General features: G+C 46.6%; 1 protein-coding gene across 2 annotated transcripts in view; it reads left to right on the forward strand.

Moving 5' to 3' along the window:
• The first annotated feature begins 99 nt into the window (after positions 1-99).
• QPRT (quinolinate phosphoribosyltransferase) overlaps positions 100-14932 on the forward strand; it is a 29729-nt gene continuing 14896 nt past the window's right edge. Inside the window, exons 1-2 of one of the 2 annotated variants that reach the window (XR_014966716.1) lie at positions 100-335; positions 576-648. The gene's annotated coding sequence lies outside the window, so the exon portion shown is untranslated. The remainder of the gene's footprint in view (positions 336-575; positions 649-14932) is intronic. The other variant, XM_085618468.1, reaches the window with a different exon arrangement.

The raw sequence follows: 14932 nt of genomic DNA on the forward strand, positions 1-14932 counted from the left end.
CCAGAAATTAGAAGAGAAAGCAGTCATCCCATTCGAAGGCAATAGAAAGTTCTGGTTGGGTACCATTTTTTGGGACGTCCTTAAAATACAGTGGGAGTCATACGGACGTAGCGAGATCAACCTGCCTCCTGTTTTCCAAACTTGCCTGTGTACAAAGTCCTTGGCGGACAAACTTTGAGTTCATGGCAGCCAACCAGAGCACGATGCCAGTAAAATGGAAGGGAGGGGGAAAGGAAATACCTGTGCCTAGTCCATCCCCCAAATTCCGTCTAGCTGTCTGGGTACAGGCTAATTTAGAGCCTACCTGGGTAGAGGCAGACGCAGTGGAATAGTGGGTAAGAGTACCGTGTCTTAATGGGTTCCAAGGTTTGGTAGTGGAGCATCCTTGCGAGGTTTAGTGATATTTTAAAACTATATCTCACTGCACGTTAAGGCCCGGATTACAACGAGCAAGGAGAAAGCGAGCATAAACTAATAGTTGTGCAGTGAGAACGCATATCTTTGTAGAGGTCTCACTTTTTATAGTTCTATGATCGAGTAGTTCCTCTACTCCATTACTTTTCTTTTAATTCTAGGACTTGTCCTGGTTTTATAGCTGGTGAGCGACAACTACAAATCCCAGTGTGCAACGGAAAAAACCTGGACAGGGTGAGTTGCTTGCGCACGGAACTGTTTAACAGGGCACCCCTGCCTGTCTGCTCGTTATAAAGGTCATATACGAGGATAGTATAGGATTGCCGCGTATGCCGTTTTAGAGGTGGATGAATGAGATGAAGGTGTTGCCAGGAAGGCTTTAATATAGGAGTTCCGACTATGAATGGTTTGGGGTGGCTAGCTGGGGAATGGCTAGGAGTGCTAGGGATGGTGCAGTAGCAGGGGATGATAACATACGTCTCCGGGCCCTGTAGTCATGTGCTTCACTTTCAGGCAAAAACACTCGTTGATTTCTTAATAAGTGTAAAAGCGTAAAGGTAACCATGTTGTTCTGCTTGAATTCCACATGCATTACTTAATCTTTTGCATTTCCTTGGAGTGTTTGCTTTTTCCAGGATGTCTTGTCTTCCCCTCCCTCATAACCTATTTCCCATTATCTGGTTCTTCAGCATCGTGAGGTCATGCGAATGGCAATAGTATCATACACATATGATCACTCCACTGCAAATAAAAAACACAAAAGTAAAAAACATTGTCATTTTCAACGCCCAGAGCTCTAACTTTCACAAATGAGACCGATTGCTTTGCAAATGCTTGCTATGATGCTTGCTGTGGCGTTTGTGACCTGATGCTTTCTGTCCTGTGCTGAGGAAATGGGGATGTTTTCTTAAGTAATTGTTGTTCATATAGGATGCAGCTAATATGTGTATAAGTGACCTCTTTGTAGTGGTGGGCTGTTCAGGTGTTGGTCTGTCTGGTTGTGCCTTGCTTCATGGTCTTGGGAGGTTTGCCTGATCTCTGAGGGGAGGTGGCGTAGCTATTTTTGCAAAGGTATGCCAGAGAAAATGCTGCTTACCATGTTGGTTTGGAGGGAGGCAGTACAAGATAAGCAGAATAAAGGTCTACGGGGTGTTGAGAGTAACACTTTGCTGATTGAATGGTGTCATTTGCACTGTGTTGGTTGTACGCATAGAAGGGATGCAATGGTGGTAGTCGAACCAGTTGCTTTATGCAGGTTTGATGGTAATAGGCAGGGCCACTGGAATTATGTGGGAGAGGAGGTACAAGTAATGCTTCAGCGTTGACTAAATTATGCGGTAAGACATGCAAATTATACGACCTAACGCAGCACTTTTTGTGATAGTGTTACTGTACAATTTTTTGTTTTTTACATGTTAAAACTGGGCAAAGGTTACCCTAATTTCTACCAGTTTAACATTTAAATACAGTAATAACCAACTGAAAGATGGTTTTAGACACAGCACAACAGTTCCTTGAGGAATATTTACTTTTGATCAGAAGTGTTCACAGGTTGGTAATAGCTTACGCCAGGACCTTGGGCAATTCCTTATTTTTTTTGATAATCAAGTTTATTGGATTTTTTAGGGAACAAAAATACATTGGTAGCAAAGTAGACACATTATTCAGATACAATACAAACAAAAGAAGGCAACAGAGACTCATAAGGCACTTGTGAAAAGAGTACATCACTTGCTTGTAAATATTCATGTACCCGATACACTCGAGCCCCTAAGACGGCCAGTAAGTTGAACCATTTGCCCCATATTTTGCCAAAAAGTTCGGGACATCCTGGGCCTCGAAAAGGGGCTCCTCCTGAGTTCCACACCAATCCACTCCCCTTTTCCATTTTCGCATAGTAGGTGGCTTGGCTTGGGACCAGAGCGCTGCAATATCGCGCTTCTCCACCGCTACTGCCAATCCCAGGAAGCATCTATCGGCCCGGGATCCATCAAGGCCGTCAAACACCCCAAGGATCAGGCAAAGCGGGTCGTGGGGGACCTCCCACCCTAGGGTTTGTGTAAGCTCGAGTCTTCCCCCCCCACCCCCCCGCCCCCCCCCCCCGAACAGTGCAAGGACAGGACGAACAGTGCAAGGACAGGACACTGCCTCACCATGTGGTAAAAATCAGCCGGAGCGTGGCTGCAGCGTGTGCAGGATGGGGAGGGCCACATGCAGGTGCTGTACAAGCGTGCTGGGGTGAGGTATGCCATGTGGAGATAATAGAGTTGGACTAGACGCAACTTGGAGGAGGTTGTCAAGGTCTTGGGTGCCATAAGGGCGTCTCTCCAATCCGCGTCCTCCAGGGGACCCAGCCAGCCCTCCCAGCGGGCACGAAGCAGGTCTAGGGATGCGGAGAGCCATTGTTCACCAAGGAGCGATAAATCCGTGACACCCCCCCCCCCCCCCCCCCTCTCAGCCCAGGTTCCCCATCATCACTTGGGCCTCCAAGGGGCTAAATTCCGGGAAGGAGGTGGGAGACGGAATGTGGGCTTGGAGGGCATGCCTTAGCTGTAAGTATTTATAAAATTGGGAGGAGTGGAGAGAGTGACAGTGTTGTAAGTCTGCAAACGATCTGGCATGGTCCCCCACCCACACGTCTCCCAATAGCGAGATCCAGATGTGGTCCCATTGACGGAAGCCTGGGAAAGCCGAGACCTCCTCCAACCAAGCCCCACTCCACAGAGGCGTCTGTCTGGTGAGTTTCCGGTCCCACTTTACGTGGCGCAAGGCAGCTCTCCATGCCATAAGCACAGCTCTGGTGACTGGGGGAAGAGCCTGTGGCATGGGGCTCCCATACAGGTAGGCTTGGATCTGTGTAAAGTCCATTGACCTGAGTTCCACCAGGTACGCCGGGTCGGACCAGCCGCCTGCGAACCAGTCGTGGATCACGATGAGCCTCGTGGCCAGGTAGAGATGAAGATTGGTCACCCCCATGCCCCTGTCATAGGGGGGTATGCGGCAATGTGCTAGGGACATTCGCGGCCTCCCTCTTCCCCACAAAAAACGGGTGAGGACACCATCCAGTTCCCAAAACCAACTGCCTGGGAGATGAGTGGTAATATTTTGTAAGATGTAGAGGAAGCTGGGGAGGACCATCATTTTAAAAAGGGCACTCCTGCGAAGGGGGTTGGAAGGGAGAGATTGCCATTTCCTGAGGTCCACCTTGGCCCTGGTGACCAGGGGCATGATGTTCAGGGCCCACTCGAGTTCCGGGAGGAGGGCAACCCACACCCCCAAGAACTTGAATGACTGCCTATGCAGGGGAATGGTTGTTTGCCAGTTGAAGCATGCCCGGGATGGGTGTAGGGGAACCAGTGTGGATTTCGCGGGTTGAGTCTGAGGCCGGAGACCCGTTCAAAGGCAGAGAGGGTGTCCAAACATCGTGGGCCGTAGCTCTCTGGATCTGCCAGGAAAAGTAGGACATCGTCAGCGTATAGGACAATCTTGTCGATCTGGTTCGGATCCCAGGCCCAACCGCGGATGAGGGGGTCTTGGCGGATGAGGGAGGCCAGGGGTTCCATTGCTAATGCAAATAGAAGCGGCTAGAGCGGGCAGCCCTTGTGAGTGCCCCTCTGAATAGGGAATGTCTCTGACAACATGCTGTTAATGAGGACCCTAGCCTTGGGAGTAGAGTAGAGGACCCGGATGAGGCGTCGGAACGGGGGGCCGAAACCCATCCTCTCCAACACATCCTCAATGTAGCCCCAGTCTACCGTGTCAAATGCCTTTTCAAAATCTATGAAAAGCAAGGCCAGATACAGGGTGAGATGATGGTGATGTGCAAGGGTGAGATGGAGGCGGCGTATGCAGTGCCGGGTCCCCCGGGCAGGCATGAAGCCGCATTGATCTGGGTGAACCAGCTCTTGCAAATGGGGGCAGAGTCGTTGGGCCACCACAGTGGCAAAGATTTTGATCTCTGTATTGATAAGGGAGATGGGGCGGTAGTCCACGCAAACAGGGGAGGGCGACTGCGTCTTCGGGATGACTACAATAGTGGCCACATCAGTTTCTGGCGGGAAGGACCCTTTGTCCACTATATGTTTGAACGAATCCTGATGGTGTGCGTGAACTCAGTCTCGTGCAGTTTTGACGTTTATGTTGTCCAACAAACACACCGTTTAACTGAGAAAGTTTGAACCGTCCGACAGTTTAATCTCCTCTTGTATACTGTTTTGGAGATCTTTGTGATGTTATTGTCTGAGTGGCCTGAAGAAGGTTTTATTATTCCTCCTAAATAGGCCTGATTCCATCACAGAATAGGACCAGCTTACTAGGTACTTGCCATGTGGAGTGTTGTGCAAAGGTTGTTATTGAGGACTGTGTGTTAGCCTGTTTTAACGATTTCCCTGTGGTATCTGACAGTGGATTTGTATCTTTTGTTTATAAAGTTGCTTAACTTGAGTATCTCTCAATCACTTTTATCTTTCAAAAGGCTCTTCCTATGTCCATCTGGGCAAAGGTTCTGGTAGACAAATAATGGTTTGACAGTGAACGTCCTCATTAGGACTGCGTCCTTGCACCTCTTCTCTCTGCTTTTTTTCTAGCTGATCTTAAGACCTTAATGGGTTGTAAGGGATTTCTAGCTAAGGTTTTGTACTTAAGATTTTGTTGTACAGACTATCTGCTGCTATTAAACCAAACAGCTGTCCGTCTACAGCAACAGCATAATTTACTTGGTAATCGTTGACGTTAATTGTTTAAGAAATAGTACCCCAAAAGTCATATTTTGGTATTTGGAGGTACCAGTTCTTGGGTAATGCTAAGATGTCTGTACTGGAACGGTACAACTACCTGAACGTGGTGCTCACAAATAAACTGAGCTCAAAGTCTTTTTAGGGATTTGACGGCACACAGTGCTATTAGTTCCATGAAAGGTTTATGGCGATTTAGTTGGATATATGGGGTGTTCCCCTTTATGCCATTACTTAGATTACAGCAACATAATTAACTGGGGCATTACATTGTGCCCCAGAAACCGATCGCACAGCTAAGAAGCGCCTCTTCGGCTAGCATTATAATTATAATTTATACCATATTTCCTCCATGTTTAGTCGTGTATACCAATTTTTTATATCTCTCTTGATCATCCACATTATTCTTGAATCCACACACGGGTAATTATGCTATTTTCCAATTTTCTATTGTTAAAGCTGTGCCCATCCGGACCTCTAGCTGAAACATGACCGGTGCAAAAGTTCGGTTGAAGCAGCATTTATTTAAAGAGAACCCAATTCATTTCGGGCTACAAGCGCCCTGCGTCAGGGGAAACTGAAAAATGAACAATGAAACAAATTATCAATACCATATTCACCTTTTCTGCATGTCTTGCAACTTAAGTAAACATTATTGCTCGTTTATCAAAATGCCTAATCTTTATGAATCCCGTCCTCATTTCTTGTGGTGAGCCCCTTCATGAACACTAAAAACTACCCCTTCATTGTGATAATAGTGATGGTAATAAACCCCTATCGCTTTGCAGTCATTTATATGATAATCCCCTTACTACCACTAGTGTTCAAACCAACTGACTACATCCCTCTCTTCAACATGCTTACAACCGCACTTTAGATTCATCACTCAACCCAGTCAACTCCTCACTTCACTTCCCTTTCACTCCCAAAATTGTTTTAAGTGTACATCTGCTGAATCATTCTCGCTCCGTGCATATATGCACTCTACCGCAAAACTCACTTACAAACTATCAACCTGCACGCATCCCTTATCCAAAACCTTACATTTTGACTCCATACCTGTTTCAAACGTGTAGTCTACTCCTTCATCCTCTTTCTGACGAATAGTGTGTAAACAGTCCCTGGGTTCCACCCTTATTTAACTCTATGTTCCCTCCCTAAACTAACCTAATTGGCCCACTTTTTCACATTTTCCCGCCATGAAAGTCAGTTGCGAGATTGTAATTAAAGGAGAACAAACTACCCTGCCCACAATGCAATGCACTTATGTATTCAAAACGTGCTAGACTTTGTCCAGGTGTCTCCTTCATAATTTACAAGCAATTAATGCCACTCTACAAGTCATTCACTAAAACTGATATTCAAAAATATAAAATCAATTGTTTCCAGTTCATTCTAATAATATTAAAAACTGCTTCTGTTTTGAACAAAGTTCTTTCTCCGTCTGTGTCATGGGTACTCACAAACTTTCTCTCGTGGGCCAAATTTACAGTGTGGTTTGTGGCCGAGGGCCGCACCGATGGGGGCGGGGTCAGAGGGGGAGGGGAGGGGCGGGGCTAAAGCAAAAAAAAATTGACCATGAGGTTGAACACAGGTCCCTGCAGCAGACGCCTTCGTCCACTGAGCCACCAGACCCGGCATACACACATCTCTCTCTCCCTCTCTCTCCCGCTCTCCCCCTCTCTCCCCCCTGTCTCTCTCTCCCCCCTGTCTCTCTCTCCCCCCTGTCACTCTCTCCCCGTCTCTCTCTCTCTCCCTGTCTCTCTCCCTCCGTCGCCCTCCCTCTCTCTCCCTCCTCCCTCTCTGTCTCCCTCCTCCCTCTCTGTCTCCCTCCTCCCTCTCTGTCTCCCTCCTCCCTCTCTGTCTCCCTCCTCCCTCTCTGTCTCCCTCCTCCCTCTCTGTCTCCCTCCTCCCTCTCTGTCTCTCTCCCTCCCTCTCTGTCTCTCTCCCTCCCTCTGTCTCCCTCCCTCTCCCTCGCTGTCTCCCTCCCTCCGTCTCCCTCCTCCCTCTCTGTCTCCCTCCTCCCTCTGTCTCCCTCCCAGTCTCCCTCCCTCTGTCTCTCTCTCTCTCTCTTCCTCCCTGTCTCCCTCTGTCTCTCTCCCTCTGTCTCTCTCCCCTCCCACCCCCCCTCTGCCTCCCACCCCCCCTCTGCCTCCCACCCCCCCTCTGCCTCCCACCCCCCTCTGCCTCCCACCCCCCCTCTGCCTCCCACCCCCCCTCTGCCTCCCACCCTCCCTCTGCCTCCCACCCTCCCTCTGCCTCCCACCCTCCCTCTGCCTCCCACCCTCCCTCTGTCTCCCACCCTCCCTCTGTCTCCCACCCTCCCTCTGTCTCCCACCCTCCCTCTGTCTCCCACCCTCCCTCTGTCTCCCACCCTCCCTCTGTCTCCCACCCTCCCTCTGTCTCCCACCCTCCCTCTGTCTCCCACCCTCCCTCTGTCTCCCACCCTCCCTCTGTCTCCCACCCTCCCTCTGTCTCCCACCCTCCCTCTGTCTCCCACCCTCCCTCTGTCTCCCACCCTCCCTCTGTCTCCCACCCTCCCTCTGTCTCCCACCCTCCCTCTGTCTCCCACCCTCCCTCTGTCTCCCACCCTCCCTCTGCCTCCCACCCTCCCTCTGCCTCCCACCCTCCCTCTGCCTGTCTCTCCCACCCTCCCTCTGCCTGTCTCTCCCTCCCTCCCTCTGCCTGTCTCTCTCTCCCTCCCTCTGCCTGTCTCTCTCTCCCTCCCTCTGCCTGTCTCTCTCTCCCTCCCTCTGCCTGTCTCTCTCTCCCTCCCTCTGCCTGTCTCTCTCTCCCTCCCTCTGCCTGTCTCTCTCTCCCTCCCTCTGCCTGTCTCTCTCTCCCTCCCTCTGCCTGTCTCTCTCTCCCTCCCTCTGCCTGTCTCTCTCTCCCTCCCTCTGCCTGTCTCTCTCTCCCTCCCTCTGCCTGTCTCTCTCTCCCTCCCTCTGCCTGTCTCTCTCTCCCTCCCTCTGCCTGTCTCTCTCTCCCTCCCTCTGCCTGTCTCTCTCTCCCTCCCTCTGTCTGTCTCTCTCTCCCTCCCTCTGCCTGTCTCTCTCTCCCTCCCTCTGTCTGTCTCTCTCTCCCTCCCTCTGTCTGTCTCTCTCTCCCTCCCTCTGTCTCTCTCCCTCCCTCTCCCTCCCTCTCCGTCTCCCTCGCTCTCTCCCTCCCTCGCTCTCTCCCTCCCTCGCTCTCTCCCTCCCTCTCTCCCTCCGCCTCCCTCCCTCCGTCTCTCTGTCTCTCCCTCTCTCCGTCTCTCTGTCTCTCCCTCTCTCCGTCTCTCTGTCTCTCCCTCTCTCCGTCTCTCTGTCTCTCCCTCTCTCCGTCTCTCTGTCTCTCCCTCTCTCCGTCTCTCTGTCTCTCCCTCTCTCCGTCTCTCTGTCTCTCCCTCTCTCCGTCTCTCTCCCTCTCCCTCTCTCCGGCTCTCTCCATCTCCGCCTCCCTGTCTCTCTCTGTCTCCCTTCCTCTGCCTCCCTCTCCCTCTGTCTCCCTCTCTCTTTCTCCCCCAGACTGCGCCTCTCTGTCTCCCTCTCTCTGTCACCCTCTGTCTCCCTCTGTCTTCCTCTCCCTCCCTCCATCACCCTCTGTCATCTCACCCCCTGTGTGTGTGTCAGCCCTCAGCCCGGACTGAGACAGCTTCCCAGCGCGCGCACACAGCCCCACTGAGACCGCCTCCCAGCGCGCACACACAGCTGCACTCGAGTACTTCACAGGTCTTTAAAAGACCATTTACATGTTAATAAAGCTTTGTTGTATTTCACCTCTTAGGCCCCTGCATCTCCACTTTGACAATCACTGGAATCCCCCGGCCCCACAGAGCAGAGTCTCAGAGTCCGGGCTGCTGCACCCGGCAGTGTTTGCAAATTCTTTTTCTTTTTTTTACCACACCGCCAGGTAGGATGTCTGCAAGGTCCGCGGGCCGCCAAGGAAGGCTTACCGGGCTGCTGGCGGCCCGCGGGCCGTACTATGAGTAACTGTGGTCTGTGTGAATACTTGCAATGATGCTCGTTTCTCAATTTTCTCCATTGTCAGTTAACGGGTGCTACCCCAGTACGGGCGTCGTTATGTAGAAACAATTGTAGTCGTGGGATGCACACCAAAATTTCAAAAAAACTCCATGCTTGTCCGTGCTGATTTATCAAGAATGTGTGCGTGTCGGTTAAGTGCCACGCCCAAAGGCACCAAGGATTAACAGCAACATAATTAACTGGGGCATTACATTGTGCCCCAGAAACCGATCGCACAGCTAAGAAGCGCCTCTTCGGCTAGCATTATAATTATAATTTACTATTATTATCACAATGAAGGGGTAGTTTTTAGTGTTCATGAAGGGGCTCACCACAAGAAATGAGGACGGGATTCATAAAGATGAGGCATTTTGATAAACGAGCAATAATGTTTACTTAAGTTGCAAGACATGCAGAAAAGGTGAATATGGTATTGATAATTTGTTTCATTGTTCATTTTTCAGTTTCCCCTGACGAAGGGCGCTTGTAGCCCGAAATGCATTGGGTTCTCTTTAAATAAATGCTGCTTCAAACGAACTTTTGCACCTGTCATGTTTCAGCAAGAGGTCCGAATGGGCACAGCTTTAACAATAGAAAATTGGAAAATGGCATAATTACCCGTGTGTGGATTCAAGAATAATGTGGATGATCAAGAGAGATATAAAAAATTGGAATACACGACTAAACATGGAGGAAATATGGTATAAATTATAATGCTAGCCGAAGAGGCGCTTCTTAGCTGTGCGATCGGTTTCTGGGGCACAATGTAATGCCCCAGTTCATTATGTTGCTGTTAATCCTTGGTGCCTTTGGGCGTGGCACTTAACCGACACGCACGCATTCTTGATAAATCAGCACGGACAAGCATGGAGTATTTTTGAAATTTTGGTGTGCATCCCACGACTACAATTGTTATTACTTGGATTACAGGCAGAAAAATATTGTATTCCTTTGTATGGCTCCTTTTCTTGGGTTTTAGAGCAGTTACCAAAATTCAAGCAACTTGAGTGGAAATATTTCTCAAACGTTGTACTCCCTTCCTCGTTTAGTATCGAGGGCATTCAAGTGGAACTCCTTTTACAAGGTCTTAAATTTGAGAAGGATTTAATTTGACTGAAATTCATCAATCGTTTTCTGAAAGAAGTTAAACCTTCAATTGCGGGCTTTTGTTTAACGGCTGTGTTGAAAAGTAGATCACAATGGACAGTAGCCAAGAAAGGCTTATTTCATGTGCTGTTTGGGATCTATGACTTTTGTCTTATTGTCGGTTGCGGATATGCAACCTCTTTTCAGTCTCGCTGCTGTGAAAATGAAGGAATATTTGAAAATTAGCCTATTCTGTAAACTGCTGATAAAGAACGATCTTGCTTTTCTACTGGGTAAAAAATTGTGTTGATTATTGCAAAATTTGGCCTAAACAGAATAAAATACTAAAATTACACTCTGATTTTTAAATCTATGTCCAAAAGTAGTTATATATTCTTCTTTTTTGCGCATATATAATAAACACACACACACACCAATGAGAATGGAGTTTTCATCGTATTAATGAGCGCCATAACTGTGTGTTTGATACATGCATTTTGAAGCACTGAGGAAGGCAAACTGCTGAAGCGCGTCTGCATTGAATACATTTATGAACTTCCAAACCCCGTGAGTGCTACATAATTTGTTGGAGCTAGTATTTGAAATGTGAGTACCCACCCTCACGATCACAAAAGCATCCGTCTTCTGAGTTCGGCAGCCAAAGGTTGGACTGGAGCATATATAATAAATATATATATATATATATATTTCCACCAAAACACCCCAAAGCATTCCTGGACGCACTCACAGCTGTTGCAAAACCATCCGGTTTATTTTAACTCGGCAAACCAAAGGATCATTCCGAATATTCAAAGTCTTGTGCCCGACGCGTTTCGAGGTATTAACCTCTTCTTCATGGGCGGCTTCACAAATGTCTTTGCAGAGATCTCTCAATTAAGCATGCTTATGTTGTAACCGTCCCCAGTGGGCGTTGCTTAGTTCTTTCTCCTTTGTGCATGCTGGGATGTGTAGTCCGTTTTTGTGTGTGTGTGTGTATGTATGTATATATATATATATATATATATATATATATATATATATATTTCACTAAAAAAACCATAGGTTTCACACGTGTTATAGTTAGCTGGACATTTCACTCGTAAAAAACCAATGAAATTTCCCCGTTATAGTTAGTTCAGCTAACTATAACTCGCGCGCCCGCAATCCACTGCTGATGACGTCACATATTACATCACTCATGACATGGTCAGTGACATCACTCATGACATCACTGATGACATCTCAAATGACATCACTCATGACATCACTCATGACATCATCCATTGAGTATGTGTTTCTGAACAATTTTAATATGTTTAATATATATAGGGAAAGGCCTGTTGAAGAATGAGTGGGTGTACAAGTGTGTAAATGGATGATTTTCTGTGGTGCGTAACTAACTCTATAAGTGAGTCATTAAATGTATGTTCCTGCAGACTAGTGACTAAACTGTGTAAATTTCTGTATGTTTCTGTATGTTGGTGTATAAGTGGCTGCATGGTTTTGTGAATACCTATATGAGTTATTGATTGCTTGTCTCAGTATCTGTATGGGTTCCTGAGTATTTGTGTGGGTAGGGTGTGTGTGACTCTATGCATAGATGTGTGAGTGGGTGATTCTATGGGTGCATGTTTTAAGAGTGCATCTGTGATGGACTGTATGGTTGAGTGAGTGTATGTATGGGTGTGTTAGGGATTGAATGTATATCTCAGTGGTACATTTGTGACTAACTACATATGTGAAAGGCAGTATATGTGCGTGTAAGAGTATATAAGTGGGTAGATCTGAGTGTGTGATTGTGAGAGTGACTGTATGGATGAGTGTGTGCTTGTATCAATGATTCTATAAGAGCGTAAGAATGTGATACTATTTTTATGAGTAAGTGAACTTGAGTGTGTATAACCACATAGGTGAGTAAATGGGAGTGTGATTATTTACATGACTGAGTAGGTGTGAGAGTACCTCTATGGATGATTGGTAGTGTGTGAGTGTCTATATAGGTGTATAAATGCATATGATAGTTTTGTATGTTGTGACTGTAAGTATGAGTGACTGTACAGGTGAATGAGTGGAGGTGTATGTAGACCTAAGAGTTAATAAGTGGGTATGTAGTTATTGGTATTGCAGTATGTATGGTTTTGAGAATGGAACTCTTAAATTTTGAGTCGGTGTATCAAAGGTTATATTAGGGTGTGAGAAGATGTGGTAATTTATCACATGGATGACGTAATCAGTGATGTCATGAGTGATGTCACTGACCATGTCATGAGTGATGTAATATGTGACATCAGCAGTGGATTGCGGGCGCGCGAGTTATAGTTAGCTGAACTAACTATAACAGGGGAATTTCATTGGTTTTTTACGAGTGAAATGTCCAGCTAACTATAACATGTGTGAAACCTATGGTTTTTTCAGTGAATTTGCAAGGTTTTTTAAATGCTAATTCCTAACTATAACGTGTGTGAAACCTATGGTTTTTTTAGTGAATTTGCAAGGTTTTTTAAATGCTAATTCCTAGCTATAACGTGTGTGAAACCTATGGTTTTTTCAGTGAATTTGCAAGGTTTTTTAAATGCTAATTCCTAACTATAACGTGTGTGAAACCTATGTTTTTTTTAGTGAATTTGTAAGGTTTTTTTAAATGCTAATTCCTATCTATAATGTGTGTGAAACCTGTATTATATTTTTTAAATATTTATTTTACAATAAGCTACCTATATATAGTTATAGATTAACTTTATCCTGTAATATGGAATGGCTCACTTTTTTTTTTTTTTAATTTGTATAGAGTTGAACAGCATAGTTAATATCTTTTATAAACACTTTTAAATTCTTTTTTTTTTTAATGACCGTGCGCGCACGGTGCACACATGCGTACGTGCTCCACGTGCACATGCGCTCCACGTGCGCATGCGCACATCGTGCGCGCTCCGTGCGCGTGGACGCGCATGCGCGTGTGCTCCGTACGCGCGTGCCCCGTACGCGCATGCGTGCGTGCTCCGTGCGCGCACGGTAAATCATGTGATTTAGAAACAACACTTTTCATTGGTTTATAGTAGTTTTAGGTCATGTGATTAAGAAACAACACTTTTCATTAGTTTATAGTAGTTTCAGTCCCAAAACGTGTTTTCCCCATGCAATTTTCCATAGGAAACTTTAGCCGCGGCTACAGCCCGAACTGCTGAACGGAATTACCCCCAAATTTGGCAAAGAGGTAGCCCTTGGTTCAGAAAGGTGCCTTTTTGTTAAATGGTGTAAATCCGTTCAGAAGTTCAAGAGAAATTAAAAAAAGAAAAAGTATAGATATCTGGGCAGAGCCTAACGACACATCTCATCGGGAGATCTGATTGGCTGTCAGCACTTTATCCTGGAATTGCTGGCAGCCATCTTGGGACCAATATACACGATAGCACCCCATTGAAATGCATTGTAGTGAATAGAAGGTTTTGAGGCTCACCAAAAGGAGAACTATGAAAGGTAATAACAGACTTTAGTTGCATTAGAATACATTTGTTGATGGTACCATACTAATTTTAGGAATTGTGGTGTGTTCTAAGGTGATTTTACCTTGTGAAAAACCTTCTGCTGGGATATCATGAATCCTGTTTGAGAGAACTATTTTCTCATGCTTGTCCCATTGAGGTTTGGAAGGTACTCCAGAAGCTAAAATGAGAGCATATTTTCTGTAAATTCACATTATCTTTCTCAGTCATGTGAGAATGAAGTCTGACATTCTCAGTAAAACATGTACATCTAACAAGGGCAGAGACTGTCTGTTGATTCCTTTGTGTTCTACTGCAGCTTCCCAGAGTGTTCTAAAGAACAACTAGAGTGCGAACAGTCTTTCTTATGACAAAATTATGGCACACCTGAAGCCATCTTGATTGGAATAAACTGGTAACACTTAAAACATTTAATTTAAAAAGGAATAAAATGGGGGGATTCATTTTGTCATAGGAATTATGGTTAGGGCTGTAGAAAGAAAAATGAGCACATGTTTTAAGAGATCTCAAATCCTCTTCTATTTAATAAGAAAATTCTGACATGCAGACTGAACAATCCCTTTCAATACAAGCAGTAGACTTCCAGTTAACTCCCTGGTGAGCATTACCCAAACACCACTGCACTACCCTAAAACACTATCCCCTACAGTACACCAACACCACTGCGCTTCCCTTAACCCTAAAACACTATCCCCAGCATGACCCCCTATACTACCCAAACACCACTGTGCTACCCTAAACACTAAAACACTACCCCAGCACGACCCCCTACATTACCCAAACACCTCTGCACTACCCTAAAACACTACCCCAGCACAACCCAAACACCACTGCACTACCCTAAATCTACCTCCAGCATGACCCCCTACACTACCCAAACACCGCTGCACTAAACCCTAAAACACTATCCCCTACACAACACAAACACCACTGCACTACCCTTAACCCTAAAACACTACCCCAGCATGACCCCCTACAATACGCAAACACCACTGTACTACCCTAAATCCACCCCAGCACGAACTCACAAACACCACTGCACAACCCTAAATCTACCACCAGCACGACCCCCTATACTACCCAAACACCACTGCACTACCTAAACCCTAAATCTGCCCCAGCACGACCTCCTACACTACCCAAACACCACTGCACAACCCTAAATCTACCACCAGCACGACCACCTATACTA

The sequence above is a fragment of the Triturus cristatus genome, chromosome 7 (assembly GCF_964204655.1).
Source record: "Triturus cristatus chromosome 7, aTriCri1.1, whole genome shotgun sequence".
Lineage (NCBI taxonomy): Eukaryota > Metazoa > Chordata > Amphibia > Caudata > Salamandridae > Triturus > Triturus cristatus.